This window comes from Hypanus sabinus, chromosome 17 (assembly GCF_030144855.1).
Source record: "Hypanus sabinus isolate sHypSab1 chromosome 17, sHypSab1.hap1, whole genome shotgun sequence".
Classification (NCBI taxonomy): domain Eukaryota; kingdom Metazoa; phylum Chordata; class Chondrichthyes; order Myliobatiformes; family Dasyatidae; genus Hypanus; species Hypanus sabinus.
In genome coordinates, this window is record NC_082722.1 from 76,986,486 (window position 1) to 77,003,531 (window position 17,046).

At 43.3% G+C, this 17,046-nt stretch overlaps 1 protein-coding gene across 3 annotated transcripts in view; it reads right to left on the reverse strand.

The window, feature by feature from the left end:
* The window catches only part of LOC132407041 (cadherin-11-like), a 251,172-nt gene that overhangs the window by 47,570 nt on the left and 186,556 nt on the right, over window positions 1–17,046 (reverse strand). The window lies entirely within an intron of this gene.

Below are 17,046 nucleotides of genomic sequence, written 5' to 3' on the forward strand. Positions count from 1 at the left end.
TCAGCAAATGAGGAACAGGTATCTCTCGTACATAATAAAGAGGGCACTGAGTGTATGCTCATGGTCTTCTGCTGTGGTAGTCCATCAACTTCAAGATACCAATATGTGTGTTCAGAGATGCTCTTCTGCACTCCACTGTTGTGACTCACAGTTATTTGAGTTACTGTTGCCTTCCTCTCACCATTTACCTCTGACATCTCATTAGCAAGACATTTTTACCCACGAAAATGCCATTTACTGAATTTTATTTGTTTCTCACACCATTCTCTGTAAACTCTAGAGTCTGTTGTGCGTAAAAATCCCAGGAGATCAATAGTTTCTGAGATACTCAAATCACTCCGTCTGGCACCAAAAATCATTCCCCAGTCAACGTCAGTTAGATCACATTTCATCCCCATTCTGATGTTTGGTGTGAACAACAAATAAACCTCTTGACCATGTCGACCTACTTCTATGCATTGATTAGTTGCCACATGATTGGCTGATTAGATATTTGCATTACTGAGCCGGTGTACAGGTCTACCTAATAAAGTGGCTATTGAGTGTAGTAAATTTTGATTTCCAACCTGGGACTGCGGATCCCTCAGTTAATGGTAGGGGTCCATGGAATTGGTTCCTTAAGGTTGTTACAGTCAGAGGTGGAATGGGGACAAGCTCCCACTACCTATTAAATATTCCCAATGGCATGCCCCCATATAGCCTCTGACAACCAAGTCCAGCTCCTGGTCTTCATGTATGGCTTAGCTACTAAGCCCAGAGGACCCACTGACAGGAGAAGGGGAAGGGCAGGTTATTAGTGCCTTAAAACCAGTTGCTTTGGGCAGATGTGGCTTGTCAGCCATGGTTGGCAGCTCATCTGGAAGAAGGAAAACTCTAAACTCAAATTTCCAATGCCTTGAGGCTATACCCACTCATGGGGAAGTCTTCAGGAAAAATAGGGATCTGGAGTCCCTAATCAGTCCTACACTAACTGACAACTATTGTGATGCTGCTGGTACCAAACTGCATCAGTCTCTGTTGTTCCCTTGGGTTCATCAGATGCATAGGAGAGGGGGATCTTGCTGCATGGGCAACATGTACTGCCCAGGATGGCTTACAATATGGACAGCTAGGACCTAATATCCATGGTCAACTCTGGCTGACGGATCCCTCACCTCATCTCATCATGGTATTAAAAAAGTTGGGAACTCCTGATTTAAATGTACTTGACGCAAACCAGTCAAAAGTTATTTTAATTACCTTCATCACCCCAATTTGGTCTGACATCCACAAATACAAGAAAATGCGCTTGAAACAAATCAAAAGTAAATGGCAAAAAAATCAGGCACTGCACATTTCGGTGACAAGTTCACCAAGGACTATTAAATCAATATATGCAGAATAATTCTGTCCAACTGCAGCAACAGGCTCAAAAAACAAACTCCTGCCAATGTTAGAAATATTAAAATACTTAGTAGGTCAGGCAGTGTCTATGGAGAGAAAACAATATCACCAGAACCTGGAAAGGATTTTGGGAGTGAGAATGAGAGAACCTGAGTCAAAAATGAAGGTGGATAGTTAATTTTTCAAACAGCTCTCCACCTTACACTTCTGCTGATCGTAGTCTCACAGCTTACTCAAGTTTTTTATGAGGAATATTGATTTCATCTTCTTTCTGCGATATACAAAGTGTTACCACTTTTTGCAAACCCATGAAAGTTAATCGATCCAAAACATTAATCCTTATCAGACTGCCTGAGTTTGTTTTTTGTATGTTCTTCCCATGACTCCATGGGTTTCTTTGGGTGCTCTAGCTTCCTCCTAGAGCATAAGTACAAAAACATCCCTGTTAGAAGGTTAATTGGCCATTGTAAATTGTCCCTTGATTCGGTTAGGATTAAATCAGGAGATTGCTGGGTGATGTGGCTCAAAGGGCCGGAAGGGCCTATTCCACATTGTGTCTCAACAAATAAAAATGAAATAAATATCAGCTGCTCTCAACCTGTTTAATCTTCATTGTTTTGCATGCTTTTCATGCAGTTGGTCAGGACACTCAGGAAAGTGAATGCAGCAAAATCCTTAATGAGCTAGTCAATGGGACCTTGCTTAACCACCTCACCTCAGGATGACAGATCTGACAACATTGCAGCAGAGACAACGGGGATGACAAGATCAATTTGCAATGTGATGGTTGAACCTGTGGGCCTTTGGAGAGAGATGGGACAATGGTCATCTGAACCACACTAACACTGATTGCTTTTTGGGGATGACAGTTAGCAATGATCTGACTTTGATTTGAATGAAATTAAACAATTAAAATGCTTCTAATGTTAATTACCACTTTAAATGTCAGACGTGCTTGGTGGTAGGTCCAATTTAATTACACCTTCAAATCACACTCATTGGACACTTGCTAGGTCCCTTCTGCATCTCATTAAGACCCACTGTCTGCATTCACAGTCTTCTGCTGCTCTAGCCCATCAACATCGAGGTTCTGTGTGTTGTGTGTCCAGGGATGCTCTTCAGCACACACTGTTGTAATGCATGGCTATTTGAGTTACTGTCGCCTTCCTGTCGGCTTGAACCAGTCTGGCCATTCTCCTCTCCTTAACAAGGCATTTTCATCCACAGAACGGTCACACTGTTCTCTGAAACACTCAACCCACTCCATTTGGCACCAACAATCATTCCACAGTCAGTCAGATCACATTTTTCCCCATTTTGATGTTTGGTCTGAACTTCCTGACCATATCTGCATGCTTTCATTCATTGAGATGCTGCCATATGATTGGCCGATTAGATATTTGCATTAATGAGCAGGTGTACAGATGTACCTAATAAAGTGGCCATTGACTGTATGATTAAAGTTTTTTATAGCACTTTTTAGAAAGAAAGACAGACATTAGTAACTGAAATAGGGACACATCCCAACAACCCTGTTTCACCATTCAGTAAGAGAACTCATCCTGTCAGCCATGTTCCACTATTCAGTAAGGACTTGACTGTTTTGATTGTCATTTCAACTTTTTAACACCATTGACCTTTCACACTCTTGCTTATTTATCTATCTATCTATCTACTAATTTTTAGATTTGGGCATACACGGCAGAGTATGTCATTTTGTCCTTTGAACCTTGCTGCCAGTATCTCCTAACTTAAAGCTAGCTTTATCACAGGATGATTTATAATGACCAGTTAACCTAATAACCAGTACATCTTTGGACAATGGGGAGAAACAGGAGCACCCTGAGGAAATGCATGTATTCTGCAGGGAGGACATACAAACTCCTCACAGAAGATGCCAGGTTTAAGCTCTGAAACTCTGACACTCTGAGTTATAATAACATTGTGCAAACTGCTGCACTACCATGGTGGCCATTAGCAATCTAGATGTGCCTTTAAAATAGTCAAGGGAACCGCTCTGATGAAGACTCTTTGATGTAAAAAGTCAACTCTGTGTTTTGTTCCACATACCCTGTCCGATGGACCTGCGACATTCTCAGACTATTTACTGCTTTGTTTAGTCTGTCACTTTTCATTTCATTTTGAGCTTCAACTTTAAATAGTACAGAAAAGGAACAAGCCTTTTGGCACACAATACTGTGCTGAATTAATTGAACACCTTTAACTCAGAACTAATCCTGCTTTCTCGTGGCTGAGGGTAAAGGGCTAACCAGTTTTCAGCTCCCTGCTCTGTGAGGCTTTGTTCGCATCAGCGCAGAACTTACTCTACGGCAGTGGCCTGTAGCCATCGGGCTCCTGGACCAGCTTCAGAGGGTGGTGTGAGTGTGGAATGAGCTGCCAGCAGAAGTGATTTCAAGTGTAACACTTAAGAGAAGTTTGGATAGCTACATGAATGGGAGTGGCTTGGAGAGATATAGTCCAGGTGTGGGTCGATAGGACTAGGCAGAATAAGAGTTCAGCACAGACAAGATGGGCAGAAGGGCCTGTTTCTTTGCTGTAGCACTCTGACTCTAGATTGCACTGCAATTTTTGCACCATTTTGATATTTAATACTTTTCACTGTGTTTATTATTAACACTCGATGTTTACTCTGTGTGATTCACGCCAGCGAGGAATTTCATTGCACCCAAGTAGATACAACAATAAACTAATTTGAATCTTAATATTATTGCTCTCCAGAGATCAAGCCTCACCTGCAGAGCATTTCCAGATGTGGCCTCACCTGTGGAACATTTCCAGATGTGGCCTCACCCGTGGAGTATTTCCAGATGTGACCTCACCTGCAGAGTATTTCCAGATGTGACCTCACCTGCACAGTATTTCCAGATGTGGGCTCACCTGGATTTCCAGATGTGGCCTCACCTGCAGAGTATTTCCAGATGTGACCTCACCTGTGGAGTATTTCCAGATGTGACCTCACCTGCAGAGTATTTCCAGATGTGAGCTCACCTGTGGAGTATTTCCAGATGTGACCTCACCTGCAGAGTATTTCCAGATGTGGCCTCACCTGCAGAGTATTTCCAGATGTGACCTCACCTATGGAGTATTTCCAGATGTGATCACATCTGAGGAGTATTTCCAGATGTGATCTCACCTGCTAAGTATTTCCAGCAATGTCTTTTATCTTACATCTGCAGTTTTTTATTCCAATGTTTTGTGGAGATCTGAAGTAGTTTCCCATGAGTATCTGGAAAGAACTGCATGAATGGATGTACTCTCGTAAAGATGTAGAAAATAACAAGATGAGAATTTCAGTCACCAAGGTATGAAGAGTTTGCAGACCATAAGACATAGGAGCAGCATTAAGCCATTTGGCAATTGCTCTGCTCTCCCATTCGATTATGAATGATTGTTTCTCCCCCTCAACCACATTCTCCTCCCTGTAGCCTTTGACAGCCTTACTGTTCAAGATCAAGTGCTGACAAACAAGATTAGTAAAGAACATTTGATGGCTGACACAGAGATGACGGGCTGCAAGACCAGTATGTGAGCATCTATCTCCATAATGCTCTACTCTGACAACAAACAGTTTCATCGGAGTTTCTTTGGAGACAATTCTGAAGATACGAGGCCTCAACCCAGGAAATCCAAACAGCAACTGCAATGATTAGGACTCTTAAGGCATGGGAGCCTGCAGAAATATTGCAGACTTCAGGATAAGATATAGAGGAGCGAAATTAGGCAATTCAGCACATCATGCCTGCTCCGCCATTCAATCACATTTTTCATCTCCTACCTTCTCCCAAGCCCTTGACCGTTACCAACCAAGAACCAATTAATCTCTGCCAATCAATGACTGGGAATCCACTGCCCTCTGTGGAAGCAAATTCCACAAAGTGATCACCTTCCACTTCAGTAGGAGCTTGAGGATATCTGGAATGTCATTTACAAACTTGTATAGATGTGCTGTGGAGAGCACTTTGACCGGTTTCATCACAGACTGGTATGGAATCTCTTAAGTACAAGATTGAAAGAAACTGCAGAGTTCTGCATGGGCACAACTCTCCTCACCATCAAGGACGAAGGCAGTATCCATCACTAAGGACCTTCACCTTTTGCCACGTTCTCATTACTACCATCGGGAATGAAGAACAGGACAGGGGCCTGAATATTGTTACGAACTCCCGTAACTGGATCATTTACCAGCAAAGATAGAGAGGTCCGTTGAAGTCTGATGGTACTATTTTTTAAAGTATTTATTGATAAAGGGCACTAAAATAAGATTAATGCAAACATACAGATAATATACGTCGTCAATACTAAATCTAAAGCGCGGGTATAATAATAACCAATAGGAAATAGCTCTATCATTGTCTAGGGCGGGGGTCGGCAACCCGCGGCTCCGGAGCCACATGTGCCTCTTTTACGTCTGTGCTGCGGCTCCCTGTTGCTTTGGGAAATAATTGGTCAGTATTTAATTAAAATGTATTTTATGTTAGTTTGTTAGTTTTTGAAATGTAATTCTAAATTTGAAGATTATGGTGATCTTGTACAATCTAAATAAGACGTTGTGGCGAACCATTTCCTGACACATCCGAACCGGCTCACAATTAGCCAGCGTTCAGGCTAAGGGAGATAGCCTACGGGGGTTTGTGAGTACGTGTCTTTTGCAGCATCCGCGCCCATGGGGGGGCGGGTTGAGGGAGGCTTAAAAACAAGGCTGTTTAGTTCGAATAAAGTCATCTTTGACTGCAGTTTACTGACTGCGTGTAGCACACCGCTACAACGTGTTTTTTATCGCTGGCTGTCCAGAGGGGAGGTGCTGAAACGCTTTGTCGCGTGTCTGGAAGAAGTGAAAACGTTCCTGGGCAGCAAAGGGCTCACCTTTCCTGAGCTGGAACAGCCAGAGCGGCTGGAAAAGCTACACTTCATGGTAGACATGACAGCGCACCTGAACACGCTGAACACAGCTCTTCAGGGGTAAGGACGTACAGCCCTGCACATGTTGGAGGATGTTTTGGCATTCGAGCGCAAGTTGACAGTGCTTGCCAGAGATTTACAGAAAGGCACATTGTCTCACTTCCCCAATTTGAGAGAGTTCAAACAACGTCACGACATGATAAATTCGGAGTATTTACATTCTGCAATCATCACAATGCAAACATCGTTTGGGAAATGCTTCTGTGAGTTCAGAGAGGAAAAAAACACATTATCCTTCCCGGTCACTCCCCTAAGCATCAATCCATCCCTACTGAATACGACTGCATTGTCAGGTGTGAGTCAACCTGACCAAGTATGATAAATATTTTAATTGCCTATTATTTTACGTATATTCATATGTTTTCATTGTTCAGTGAAATAGTCCTTTTATTTTTCAGGTTGACAGCTGGCTGACGTTATTTTTAGTTTGCTGCTGGCGGCAAATTTAAGTTTGGCGTTTTTCATAAATACAAGAAGGACTCAAATAGACGTTGAGTATTTTACTTAAAAGTAACCTTCAACCCAACGTCTTTTTTTCGGAGTTCAAAATGTTTTTGTTGCATGCAGAAATGTAATTTTGTTTTCTCTGCAGGAGTTCATCAATTTCATAAATGCAACACATTATAGTTTGTTTATACATAGCATAAAGGCAAAACAAAACGTTGTATGCAGTGTTATTTCATTTTAAATGTCAAACGGGTTTTGCGGCTCCCAGTGTTTTCTTTTCTGTGGGAAATGGGTCCAAGTGGCTCTTTCAGTGGTAAAGGTTGCTGACCCCTGGTCTAGGGGATAATGTATTGTCCGATGGAAAGATAACAGTCACTATCCATTTGTTCAAGCTGCAGCATTGTTGGGTTTAAGAGTGATGCGGTTTAAACTTGCCCGGGTCTTTTATGATGCCAATCCATTGAGTCAGGGGAGCGGATTCCCCCGTTGTTAGCTACAAGCTGTTTTCCGTGGTTCCAGCCACGGAATTGAACGCACGTGGCCTCCTTCAGATGACTTCCTGCTGTTACGTGGTCGCTTAATGTTTCTTCTGGTGCGTCTGAGGGACTGTTCCTACAGACCCTCTTTTATCCTGACTCGCAGGGTCGTAGATGTCAATCAGGTTGGAGGTGTGCACTCTCTCCCTCAACCAGCCCACTTTGCCTGAGGGCATTCACATAGTATAGTAGCTCAATCCACAAATTGGTCTGCAAGAGACAATGGCCATGTCCCGTAGCTTTACATCGCCGGGGAAACGAGCCAGCCTGCACGTCTCTTCTCCCATTTCCTGGGCCCCTTGACCCAACCCAACAGTGATCTTGCGATTCTCACAAAGGAGGGGGCTACGGACGTAACAATACTCATTCTCAACCATTCAGAAACAGCTTCTTGACTATATTTACTTAGCAATTCAGCATGGTGACAGGCCCTTCTAGCCCCGCAAAGCTGCGTCACCCAATTACACCCATGTGACCAATTAGCCTACTGACCTACACGGTGGAAATTGGAGCACCTGGAGGAAACCCACAGAGTGACGGAGAGAACGTACAGACAAGGGTGGAATTCAGTGGCACTATAAAGCACGATGTTAATTACTATGCTATTGTTTATCATCAGCTTTATGAATGGTCCTTCAATCTCGGAACACGACCTCGTTATTTCTCCATTATTGCACTATTTATTCACCTCTTTAACTGACAGATTTGTGTATCTTTGCACTGTACTGTTAATACAAAGCATCATGTACAGTACTGTGCAAAAGTCTTCGGTGTGAATATATAGCCAGGGTGCCCTAAGACTTTTCCACAGAACTGTGGTCATTTTATGTATTGCACCGTACTGCTGCTGCATGCATGCGTGAGTGATGATAAACCTGATTCTGATACGCGCCTCTATTGTGGACTGAGAATGGGAAAGGGGCAGGGAGAGGGGAATCATGGTTGGAAAAAGGGGAAAGGAGAGGGGAAGGAGCAGGAAGCACCAGAGACATTCTGTAATGATCGATAAACCAATTTTTTGGAATCAAATGACCTTGCCTGGTGTCTCAGTGCTGGGTGTGTCTGCAACTGTGCCAGCCCTCACCCCTGGAACTCATTCTCTGCTGCCCGTCTCATGGCACTCCATCCTCACTGTTCCCAACATCCTCGTCTCCTGCCAGATTTGCAAACTTGCTTTCCGCTCTTATGTTGACAAAGACAGTACTGTGCAGAATCTTAAGCACCCAAGCTATACTTGTTTATGTGCCCAAGACTTCTGCACAGAACTGTATGTCAGTCATAATAAATCTGATTCTGATCTTCTGCCTGCAAAAATCATACCAGTTTTAAAAATCATCATTTATTTTGAGGGTGGTCCATCAGATATTAGCATCTCCTACCAGTTTATTTCATGTATTCATTTGGAGATACAGTTTCCAGCTCAACCAGGTGCACCACCCAGCAACCCACCTATTAATACTAGAAATGCACAGGACAATTTCCAATGACCAGTTTTCCTACCAAATGGTACATCTTTGAACTGTGGGAGGAAACCAGAGCACCCAGAGGAAACCCACACAGTTCATGGTGAGAACATACAAACTCTTTACTGATGGTGCCAGAACTGAACTCCAAACTCCAGAACTGCCTGAATTTAATAGCATTTTGCTAACTACTACACGACTGTGCTGCCCCAAATGGAACTATTGGAGACATCCTCTCCAAGTCCTCTCTATCCAGGCCTTTCCGTATCCAGGTTTCTCCCAAATGAGTCGAACTCCGCCGAATAATAAACACAGGAGATTCTGCAGATGCTGGAAATCCACAGCAATGCACACAAAATGTTGGAGGAACTCAGCAGGTCAGGCAGTATTGATGAAGGGGAACAAACTATTGACGTTTCAGACTGAGACCCAAAACCAGGACCGGAAAGGAGGGGGACAGAATTGAGAATAAAAAGGGGGGGGGGAAGAGTACAAGCTGGCAGGTGACAGGTGAGGGGGAAGTTGGATTGATCCCAGGGATGTGAACTGAGTGTTAGGATATTTTCAGTTTCCCTGCTCGCAGGTTTAAAAGGACAGTGGAGACCAAAATTCTCACTGCATTCGAGAAGTATCTGAAAAGCACTCGTACGAGAAAGAATAACGAGGGCGAGTATCGAGTAAATAGCAATGTGGGTTGTACTAATGTGGTAACAGGGAACCACAGTCAAAGCCTAGAAGTAGAGACATTGAGTACTGGAGTTGAGATGCTATATTCAAGTTGTATAAGGCATTGGTGAGGTCTAATTTGGAGTATTGTGTGCAGTTTTGGTCACCTGCCTAAAAGAAGGATGTAAAGAAGGTTGAAAGAACATAGAGAAAATTTACAAAGATGTTGCCTAGTCTGGTGGACTTAAGTTATAAGGAAAAATTGAACAGATTAGGACATTATTCCTTGTAACATAGAAGACTGAGAAGAGATTTGATAGAAGCATACAATATTATGAGGGGTATAAATGGGTTAAATGCAAGCAGACTTTCCACTGAGTTTGGGTGGGACTACAACTAGAAGTCATGGGTTAAGGGTGAAAGATGAAAAGTTTAAGGGGAACATGAGGGGAGACTTCTTCACTCAGAGGGTCATGAGAGTGTGGAATGAGCTGGCAGCAAAGGTGCATGAAAGCTTGATTTCAAAGTTTAAGTGAAATTTGGATAGGTACATGGGTGGGGCGAGTATGGAGCGCTATTGCCCTGGTGCAGGTCGATGGGAGTAGGCAGTTTAAACGGTTTGGCATGGACTGGGTAGGCTGGAGCTTGTTTCTGTGCTTTTCTATGACATTATGACATGGAATAATGTCCTAAATCAGAAGTTTTATTAATCATTTTATAGCGAACATCTAATTTTGTAAGAGAAATTGGATTTACTGTCATTTTACTCTGTATTCAGGGCCTAGACCATTACTTAACTAAGTATTACTGTGGTACCCATACTGTTTTCAAAATGTAGTATTACTGATAATCGTATCAACTGGGAATGTAAAAGCTGTACCCAGTTTATGCTCAGGTAGATCTCCTGGTGCGCACCCGTCTTTAGAAAAAGGCCTGTTATTTCAAACATAAACACCATGTGATCTTCCAGTTTGCTCCTAAAACACCTAAGAGCCATAACTTAGAAGGCCGAAGGCCAATAGCTGGAAATGTGCCAGCCTAAAGAGAACAGGCCAAATGGCCTCTGTCCTTGCTGTAAATTACTGTGATTTACAACAGTCTTGTGTAGCAGAAAGTCAGATTCCGTGCCAGTCCTGAATTGGTTAAGACTCTTTGCTAATACACCAGTGCAGTGAAAACTCCTCATTATTTTTCCTGCCAAGAAAAGTAAACAATTGGGAATTCAGTGGGAGAAATCCCGTGTAGAGCTCACATACCAGAGAAGGGAGAGTTTGACCTGAGAGTGTGCCGGGAAAGCCTTTGGGAGGTGCATCACTGCACATAATATAAATCATCTCAACACACCCAGCCATCTTAAACGCCTGCAATGTACACACGACCACGTCTTCCCATTCTCCATACTAAGTATGATTGCTGTGAAGACTTTCTGTAACATCTGCAAGATAACCAAAGTATTGAACACTTCCTGAAACTCCCTTGTGAATTCTCCAGAGGAAAATGGTTTTCTTCACATCTGGATCACATCCTCCTTTTCCTCTCAGATCAGCAGAATTAAAGGCTTGTAGCGGTGTGCTACGCGCAGCGCTGAAATAACGACACGGAGTCGGTGAACTGCAGTTACAAAAAGATTTAATTCGAGCTTCACGGCCTCGCTTTAAAGCCTTCCTGATCCCGCCCTCCCTGGGTGCAGATGCTGTATTCACAGTCCTTTCCCGCACGCGGACGCTGTAGGGGGCATGTATTCACAGTCCCGCGCGGGCTTTTCCCCTTGCTGGTGAAGCAGACTTGGCGCGCTGGCTATTTGTGAGTCGGTTCGAGTGTGCTAGGAAGTGGGTCGCCACAGGCTCACTTATTCCTAAGTGGGGAGTCTAAAACAAGACAACACAGGAATAAGTTGAGGGGAGTAAGATTTAAAGGTAAGCTGAGGGGAAACTTCATTGCACAGAGGGTGGCAGGTATTTATTTTAGTTTTATTTAGCAATACAGCACGGTAACAGGCCATTCCAGCCCGATGAGACTGCACCACCCATTTACACCCATGTGATCAATTAACCTAGTAACCTACAGAGGAATGTGGGAGGAAACTGGAGCACCCAGAGGAAACCCATGCAATCACGGAAGAACTCCTCACAGACTGCAGTGGGAACTGAACCCTGTTCACCGGCACTGTAATAGTGTTATACTGACCGCTATGCTACCCTATATGGAGTGAGCTGCCAGATGAACTGGCAAAGGTGGGTACAATTACAAGATAGGTTCATGGATAGGAAACATAAGGGATTCTGCAGATGTGGAATTCCGGAGCAACACACACACAAAATGCTAGAGGAGCTCAGCAGGTCAGGCAGCAACTACAGAAATGGTTAAACAATCAACATTTTGTGCTGAGAACCTTCACAGGGTGGTACAGTAGCGTGGTGGTTAGCACAATGCTTTATAGTACCAGTAACCCAGGTTCAATTCCCGTCGCTGCCTATAAGGAATTTGTAAGTTCTCCCGATAATCACATGGGTTTCCTCTGGGTGATCCAGTTTCCTCCCACAGTCCAATGGTGAATTGGTTCGTAGGTTTATTGGTGATGGTAAATCACCCCATGGTTAGGCCAGGGTTAGGCTGGGTGGCATGGCTCAGTGAGCTGAAAGGGCCTACTCTGTATTGCATCTCAATAAATGAATAGATAAATCAGGATTGGAAAGGAGGAGTGCAGAAATCAGAATAAACTGGTGGGGGAGAGAGAAGAAGCACATGCTGGCAAGAGTTACTGAGTCCAGGTGAAAGGGAGAAGATGGATGTTTGGTGAGAGAAGGGGAAACTTCAGGGACACAAGGGAGCCCAGGTGTTGCAATCTGAAACAGCACGCAGAGCACAGGATGAACTCAGTGAGTCAGGCAGCATCTTTGAAGGGAGATGGACCAGATAAATTGTCTCAAGCTGAAACGGCAATGTTTAGTTTCCCTCCATAGATACTGCTTGACTCTCTGAGTTTCCCTAGAACTTTGTGTGTTGATCAGAAACTGTTTACGTTCTTCTCATTTTATTTAATCTTCTACGAAGCTTTCAACTTTGAACTTTGATATCTGGGCAAGGCCACCATTTATTGCCCAACCATCAATGCCCCTTGTGAAGGTGGGGATGGGGCTATCTTCTGAAACCACTGCAGTCCTTCCACTGGGGTGTGGGGAGGGAATTCTAGGACTTAGTGATAATAAATAGAAGATGATATATTTCCAAGTGCAGACGATACGTGACTTGAGGGTTCAACATTCTCTAGCATTTGCTGTTCTTGGAATCAGCAGTGCTGGTGAGAGAGTGGGAAGCTACAGATGGAATTATCAGATGCAGCTGTCTGGAGAAAACAGCCTGACCTGCAAAATGCTCTGTGGCATGTGCTTGTTTTAATCTTTCTCTCTCTTTTTTTCCCTCTCTCCCTCTCTTTTATTCACCCCCTTTCCCTATATCTGTATGTCTTTTCCCTTTTCTCTCTCTCTCCCATTACCTCTCTCGGTCTCTCTCTCACCCTCAATCTTTTCCTTTCTCTTCTCTTGTTCTTTCTCATTCTTCCTCTCTGTTTCTCTCCCTCTTCTCTTTCTCTCAATCTTTCTCTCCCTATCTCTCTCTTACTGTCCCTCTGTAACTCTCTGTTCACTCTCTCTCTCTCTCTCTCTCTCTCTCTCTCTCTCTCTCTCTCTCTCTCTCTCTCTTTCACCCTCTGCTCCATTTCTCCATCCATCCATCTCATATTCTCATAGACATATGGCATTTGACTTGATCAGGATGAGGTGTTGTATTTTGGGAAGATAAGTGGACAGTCGGAAATTGGAGCGTGCATTGAGCAGAGGGAATCAGGAATACACGGTTAGTTCGATGTCACAGGTAAAAAGGGCAAAAAAGAAGCCTTTTGGCATGTTAGCTTGGATGAGTCAGGGCATTGAATGAAGAAGCCAGAATATAATGTTGCACTTTGCATTTACAAGATACTTAGACACCCATATGGATGGGTAGAGTTTAGAGGATATGAGGCCAAATGCAATTTGATGAAATGACTCTTCAGGTCAGGGGTTCCCAGCCTAGGGACCACGGATCCCTTGGTTAATGGTATTGATCCATGGCGTAAAAACAGTTTGGAACTTCTGCTCTAGAAAATCATTCAGCTCTATAAATAGCAGAACAATCTGCAGCAATCTGTCAGGTCAGCTGAAAAGGTAATTGGCTGCAGTCTACCATCATTACAGGACTTGGATGTGATATACCCCCACCTGTCCATTTAGAACAGAGATGAGAAGCCAGAGGGTGGTGAGTCTGTGGAATTTGTTGCCACAGATGGCTGTACAGGCCAAATCATTGGATATATTTAAAGTGGACCTTGATATACTCTTGATTAGTCAGGGCGGCAAAGGTTACAGGGAGAAGGCAGGAGAATAGGATTGAGAGGGATAATAAGTGAGCCATGATGGAATGATGGAGCAGACCTGATGGGCTGAATGGCCTAATTCTGCTCCTATGTCTTAACAGTCTAGAACTACTTTTTATATTGTTTGCATTGAACCTAGATCATTCTATGTCCTCCTCTTCTTATCTAGTGAGGCACCACCTGTATTTTACCTGGTGACAATGTAACATGCCCACAACGTCCTAACCCTAACTTGTATGTTAGGAAAGAGGGAGGAAGCTGGTACACCCAGAGGAAATCCATGCAGTCATGGGGAGAACATCCGAACTCCTTACAGACTGTGATGGGTGTTGAATTCAGGTTGCTGGCTCTGTAAAGCATTTTGGTGACCACTACGCTACTGCACTAACTAGTATTTTACCACGAGTAACACATGCAAAATGCTGAAGGGACACAACAGGTCAGGCAGCATCTATGGAAATGAATAAACAGTCAGACCAAAACCCTTCTTCAGAACTGGAAAAGAAGGGGGAGAAGACCCCAGAAAAAAGGGTTGTGGCAGGGGAAGGAGGGAAGGAGGATAGCTTAAAGGTGATAGGTATAGGTAAAGGGCTGGAGAAGAAGGAATCTTAGAGGAGAGGAGAGTGGTCCATGGAAGCAGGGGAAGGAGGAGTGGCACCGGGGGAGGTGATAGACAGGTGAGGAGAGATGGTAAGAGGTCAGAATGAGGGATAGAAGGAGGAGGAAGGGGGAGGGAAAAATTACTGTAAGGAGAAACTGATATTCATGCCATCAGGTTCAAGTCTACACAGACACACTATTGGGTGTTGCCCCTCCACCCTGAGAGTGGCTTTATCACGGCAAAAGAGGCAGAACAGGAATAGGGTTGGGAATTCAAATGGTTGCCCTCTGGAAAATTCTATTCTCGGCAGATAGAGTGAAGGTGTTTGACAAAGTGGCCCCTCAAAGTGGCCCCTCAAATCAAGTTGGTAAAGGGGGCCACACGGGAGCACCAGATACAGTAGTTACGTTTTCTATCAATCATTCTCTGTTAAAACCTTTCAGTTCATTTTTTTCCTGATGCTCCTTACACATACTTTCCAATACAAATTATTCTGCACGCATTTAAAAGAGGAATGAAACGTACAACTACTCCCTGTATTAATCGAAAATTCCTGAGAGATAATATCTGCAGCTTTTTAATTGTCCTCCTTGCAAATAAAGTGAGATTCTTATCTCCATTTTGACTAGCAATTTACTTCTACGTAAACTCAACCAGCCTTTACCTTATCTTCAAGGAGCAGCAAATTTAGCTCCCCAGATAATAATAGGGTAGATGCCACCTTCACATTATCTTTTAGAAACAGTGACCCTACATTTTCTGAATTGACAATGAACCTATGTACAGTACCACTACTTACTTTTCTTTTCTTTTTGCTTTCTTTTTGCAATATTTACTTTATTTTTTTTATATATTTCTTATTGCTATTTATAGGTTGGCAGGGTGCATATATGTATCTACCAAAGGAGGTGTAGGCACTCCTTCCCTCCTCCACTAGACTTAAAACCAAGTGTAGCACCTGCTTAGCCCCCGATCAGGGTCATGTGAAGCCAAGGGAGCTGGTGGTGGATGGTCGTATGAGCAGCTGGTGCAGATCACAAGTCCTGGTTATGCGACCACTGATACCAGACAGACAATTTCTGAAGAGTATTGAGAATGGCTGGGGTCACCTGTCTTGTAAAGACACTGCCCAGAAGAAGGCAAAACACTTCTGCGGAAAAATTTGCCAAGAATAATCATGGTCAAAGACCATGATCGCCCATTCAGATGACATGGCACATAATGATGGTTGAAAGTTATAGTATTTTTAATGCAATGCATGGCTGTTGCATAACAACACATTTCATGACCTATGCCAGTGATATTAAACGTGACTGTGATACATTAGCCCCTGGATAATACACGGCTTCTTACAGCACTGCATCTTGATTCAATGTATTAAAAGGTAACCAACTCAGAGATAAATTGTGATTCACAAGTTCCACAAATCCTGCAATGTTGCTTCAACATTGATGTACTCATGCATGGTAAACTTGTTTATTATCATCAAAGGTACTGAGATACAGTGAACACCCTTGTCTGCAATGTGAGTCTAACTTCGTCTTTACTTTAAGCGATGTGCACACATATTACATGGTAGTGTGATGATGTATGCAATTCACATATTTTCACATATAATCCATAATGAATTATTTAAAGAAGCAACAATGCTTAATCAGCCAATACATATATACAAATATTACTGAAATATTAAATACATACAGATAATACAAAGGAAAGGAATAACAGAATGCAGAATAAAGTGTTACACCTATGGAGGAAGGGCAGTACAGGTAAAAATTAAGATGCAAGGCAATAATGAGGTAGATTGTGAGGGTAAGCGCTCATCTTATCATTATGTTAAGTACAATACTGCTAAGGAACTACTTGATAACAATGGGATAGAAGATGTCTTGTCTTGAGTCCAGACAAATTTTCCATATACTTGTGGCCTGATCACAGTGCAAGACACTGTTGCAGAGGCAAGTCCTCACATTAAGGAGTGGGGAATTGGGCTTGGCAGCCTCCAGATTACCCAGCTTGAACCCGCTGTCTCTCCTTGGAGTCTATATATTCTCCTTGTGACCCTGTGGGTTTCCAGTTTCCTCCCATTCCCAAAGACATTGAGGTTGGAAGATTAATGGTCACTAACAGCTCGGTAGTGTAGTGGTTGGTGCAATGCTCTACAGTACCAGTGACCCCTGGTTCAATTCCCGCTACTGCCTGTGAGGAGTTTATACCTTCTCCCCGGAGACCACATGAGCACCCCTCTGGGTGCTCCGATTTCCTCACACTGTCCAAAAACGTACTATTTGGTAAGTTGATTGGCCATTGTAAATGGCCTGGTGATTAAGCTAGATTGCTAATCAGGAGATTGCTGGGTGGTGTGGCTTGAAGAGCCAAAAGGCCCTATTCCACGCAGTAAGTTAATAAATAAATACATAAATCTATACCCTTTGTGATTTTATATATGTACCTCTAAATGATCACCCCTTCATCTCCTCATCTCCAAGGAATACTATGATACTTTGACAAACTCTTTCTTTAACACAAGACCCCCCCCCCCACCAAATCCTGACA